Source organism: Miniopterus natalensis, chromosome 17 (genome assembly GCF_054644295.1).
Source record: "Miniopterus natalensis isolate mMinNat1 chromosome 17, mMinNat1.hap1, whole genome shotgun sequence".
Lineage (NCBI taxonomy): Eukaryota > Metazoa > Chordata > Mammalia > Chiroptera > Miniopteridae > Miniopterus > Miniopterus natalensis.
Window position 1 is genome coordinate 11,219,959 of NC_142097.1, and position 4,902 is coordinate 11,224,860.

The 4,902-nt window shown below is 48.1% G+C and overlaps 1 pseudogene; it reads left to right on the forward strand.

The window, feature by feature from the left end:
- Positions 1–1,127: 1,127 nt before the first annotated feature.
- Positions 1,128–4,612, forward strand: LOC107527985 (large ribosomal subunit protein uL6 pseudogene; annotated as a pseudogene).
- Positions 4,613–4,902: the final 290 nt, after the last annotated feature.

Consider the following 4,902-nt stretch of genomic DNA (forward strand, 5'->3'; position numbering starts at 1 on the left):
GCCATGAGCCAAGGGATGCTGGCAGCCTACAGGAGCTAAAAAAGGCAAGGAAACAGATTCTCCCCTAGGGTCTCCAGAAGGAACCAGCACTGCTCATCCATTTTAGACTTCTCATGTCCAAAACGGTAAGAGAATAAATTTGCATTGTTTTAAGACACCTAGTTTGTGGTCATTTGCTACAGCAGCAACAGGAAGCTAGTGCTCCCTCCAGCACCTCCAGGATCCTCCCAATGCCTTCTTGTTTCTGGCTAAGCCAGCTCAAGGAAGGTGTCTGTCATTTGCTACCAAAACAGTCCTTTTGGAAGAACAGGAGCAAGCATCACAGTGACAGGCTTGTCTTGCCACACTGTTAGCGCCTCCTTTTTATGTCCCCCATCCTGTTCCTTAGAGCCTTCTAGATGGCGGGTCACAGTCATCGTTGTTTGGTTGAGAATTAAAGGGGTGGGGCGGGCGGAGGAAGGGTTATTTTTAAAAGGCACACTCAGAAAGCTCAGTTTCGGAGAAGGTGTGAATTTCAGCTTTCTCCACGGGACCCACCCCAAAAAGAGCATTCAAATGACCAACTCTCTCTTTTTTAATTGTGGTAAAATGTATGTAACATAAAGGTTCACCGTTTTTAAGTGCAGCTCCAGTGGCATCATCATTGCACAACCACCACCGTGTCTAGAGCTTTTCATTTTCCCAGACTGGAGCTCTGTCCCCGTTAAACACTGCAATCCCCATCTCCCCCATCTCCCCCATCTCCCCCACTCCCAGCCACCGGGAGCAACTGTTTCTTGAAAAAGACTGAAAGCCTTTCCAAAACCTTCAAAAGCCGACCATTTAACCCCCGGCAAGTGCACGGACGGACTGCTGCAGAGCAAAACAGCACAGAAATCTGCAGAGCCAGCCTCCTCCCACTCATGGGCAGCAGGACACAGAGGTGAGGTCTTCACCAGAGACCAGGGGGCAGCTAAAGGGGAACCAGGTCACCCCAGTTGTTCCCCCTGAAAATGGACCCCTTCGCATCTCAGTGCTGGAGAGCTGGGCTTTTCTGGGGGCAGAGGACTACCCGGGTTAGTGTTAAATTTTCAACAGATTTAAGACAATCCAAAGAACAGACACACTTATAGATCAGGAATATGGCAATGGATGTACAGATGTGAGCAGAACTGGTTTTCCTACAGAGGGCGGGGGGTGGGGGGTGGGGAGGAAAGTCAATTCACCATCTACAGGATAGGACAGGATTTCCACATCTTTAGACAAGAATTATTTCTGTGTTGTTATCAGTGATTTACACAGCGAAATGGAACTAGAAAACCCAGAGGAATGTCCTCTGGAGTTTAGACAGCGCATAGTTTTCCACTGAGATTTTTCTCTGCATGAGAGACGGGGGGGGGGGGGGGGGGGGGGCTGAGGCTAAGGAACTGAGAGAGCAGGTCAGTGGAGCTCCTGAGAGAAGAGGGGCATCGGGAGTACAGTAGTTTGTAGATAGATACCAGAACTTCAACTGTTAAATTGTTACTGTAACTGTGCAGAAACTTAATTTTTAAAATACGCCCGACCTTTTCTCGTTTCTCCCCTTTAGATTCAAACTGGCCTCACCCAGCACCCTGACCCACCCGCCTCCCTCTGCCTTGTACATCCACTCCCTTAATTATTAAGCTGAGGACAATGCGTTTCTGATCAGCATCAAGTAATCTCAGGAACAAAGCTCTGGTCTGGTGACCACAGAGACAGAGTTTCGGTCAAACTAGAGATCACATCTGGGCCTCAGTTGTGTTTCAGCTCCAGACCCTGAAATGTGGAACAATCCTAATGACCACACTCTTGCAAAAACCAGAATGATTCCATGGCTGACTTGGATGCAATGATCAACTTTCCCTCCCCCTAGCGCCGGTCAATCAATAGAGGCCATAATCCTAACCACAACCCTAACTTCCTTAGTCCCTGAGAACCCATCCCCCCTAGAAGCCATTGGGGAGCTAGGGTGCAGAACACCAGTTCACCTGTGCCTCCGGGTTTGGCGCCATTTCCTTAAGTAAACCTTTACTTTCTTTATGCAAACTCCTGTTCGCGCTTTTGTTGTTGTTTTTATAAAAGTTTATTTGCGCAAAAACTGATGACATTTCCTGGGGAGCAAAATCTCAAATACTCCCTCCTCCTGTTTGTGTCTTATTGGGCTTTGACGTGCACAGGCAAACAAACCCCTTTAGTTCAGTAACATTACCCATTGCCCAGGCCCCTGCTGAGTTCTGGAGTGAAACACTGATGTGAAAGACCCGAGGGCTTGCTTCGGGGACAGACAGGAAAGAAAAGCCACAAAGCAAAATTGGACCCTAGAGCCTTGGTGAGCGGGAGGCCCACAGTGTTCGAGCTGAAGGCAAAGCTGCAAGGGAATGGCATTTGGGCCACGCGGGCAGCTTGACCAAGGCTGGAAAACTCAGACCAGGTGCTGCCCTGGCTGTTCGGCAGGTCAGGGAGGCCCTAACGAACGGTTGGGCCTGAACAGAGGGATGTACATTCCAGAACTGAAACCAGAAAAGACAAGGTTACCGCAAAGGAGCCCCAGGGATTTCCAAAAGGGAGGGATTTGGGGGACTGTGTAAGGGAAATCCTGCTTGGAGCCATTGGACATTCTGGAGCCCCTATGAACACAGCATAGGGAGCTCTGTCTGTGGGTCTCTGCCCTGGAACCCCCAAAACTGGTTAAACCTGCCTCTGTTCTGGCGTGATCCGCGACAGATGACCACCAGAGTTTGTGTTTGAATTTTGGAGCCTTTATTAGCTGGCCAGCGGCTACAGTTGCGGTGTCTCACCCATGTAAGAGCCGAACTGCAGCCCCGACCCTCAGTTCTTCCCACATTTTATACTCAGTAACTACAAAGGCAACTACGGTAAAGGGGCTTCTAATAATTTGATAATTTGTTAGGTTGTCAACTTTTGTAACATGAAACAAGGGGGGGATCCTTAGTAACATAAAAGGGATGATTTAAACACAATGTCTTACAATGAGTAATGGGGTTATGCTTGACCAGAGTGTGACTGGTTTGTTTTGTTTTTCTAAAGGAGTTCAAGGGGAGCGGTAATTATTGGGCTAGCTTGTCAGGCCTTGTCCTGTACAATAGGGATCTTTTTCTACCTTTACTGTTAGTTCCTTAGGTGTTCTTCTGGCCATGGTGGCCAGAACACCTCTACCTCCGTCCAGCCTCTTTTTGAAATTCTCAATGGAAAGGATGCATTGCTGAAAGTCCGGAAAATTTTTCACCTCTACCACCAGAGGGCGCCCCTCAGCCCCACACTAACTAACTGTTGAGCCTGACAAGCGGCTTTCAAAGGACCCTGGCAGAACCTAAACTACCCAGCTCCCTTCGGGAAATACACAGAAACGATGGGAAGTTCAAGTCTCTGGGCTGAGGGGGGAGCAGAGGAAAGCAGATGCTGCTTGGAGAGCTGAGAACCCAGACAAGGAAAGGAGATCCTGGTCAGAAATCTCTCTTTCTCTGACCCTCCTCACCACACACTATCCTTACTCTTTTTATCGTGTCACTTCCCTTTATACAAAGATTGCAATTCCAACCATTAAAAATTCAGTGGTTCAAACAACAGAAAAACACCAAACAACCTGATTAGAAAATAGAGAGAAAAAAACCACATAGAATAGACATTTTCTCAAAGAAGATAGACAAATGGCCAACAAGCGCATGAAAAGATGTGCATCATTAATCATTCAGGAAAACGCAAATCGAAATAACTATGAGATACCACCTCATGCCCATTAGGATGGTTGCTATTTAAAAACAACAACATCCCAGCCGGGTGTGGTTCAGCAGTTGAGCATCGACCTAGGATCCAGAAGATCGGGGTTCGATACCCGGTCGGGACACATGCCCCGGTTGCGGGCTCGATCCCCAGTTGGGGGCGTGCAGGAGGCAGCCGATCAATGGCTCTCTCATCACTGATTATCTATCTCTCTCTCTCCTTCTCCCTCCCTCTCTCTGAAATCAATAAAGAGATATTTAAAAATAAATAAATAAAAACAACAATCCCCTGCGAGGATGAAGACCATTCAGCCATCAGACTGTGGCCACCCCGGAAAATGTGGGCCTCACTCGGAAGGGACACTCGGTTACTGCGAAGGGCCCCAGAGGCACCCTGCGGGGGGACTTCAACCACATCAACGTAGAACTCAGTCTCCCTGGAAAGAAAAGGAAGAGGCTCTGGGTTTGACACATGGTGGGGAAACAGAAAGGAAGCTGGCCACGCTCGCACTGTCTGCAGCCAGGTACAGAACATGATCGAGGCTGTCACCCTGGGCCTCCCTCGCACGGTGAGGCCTCTGCGCTCACCTCCCCATCAACGTCCTCGCTCAGGAGGCTGGTTCTCCTGTCGAAATCAGAAGTTTCTGGGGTGAAAAATACACCCGCCGCGTTCGGATGAGGTCAGGCGTTGCCTGTCCAGTATCTCGAGCCCGGAAAGGGGAGTTGATTCTTGAAGGAAACGACATTGAGCTTGTATCAAATTCAGCTGCTTTGATCCATCCAGCGAGCCACAGCCGTTAACAACAAGGGTAGCAGAACATTTTTGGATGGTGCCTGTTTCTGAAAAAGGAACAGTTCAGCAGGCTGATTAATAAGATCTAAATTGTCCGGCTACAGAAACACGAAGATGCCAGATGATTTGTCACACTTTTTTTGCGATGTTTTAAAGATGTGATAAAAGTCTCGTATTGAAAAAATAAATAAAATAAAAACGACAATAACACAACGTTAAATAACAAGTGTTGGTGGGGATGTGGAGAGATGGGGATCCACCTTCACTGAGGGTGGGCGTGTAAAAGAGTGCAGCTGCAATGGAAAATAGTATGGCAGTCCCTCAAAACTTAAAAATAGAACTACCATATTATCTACCAATTACACTTCT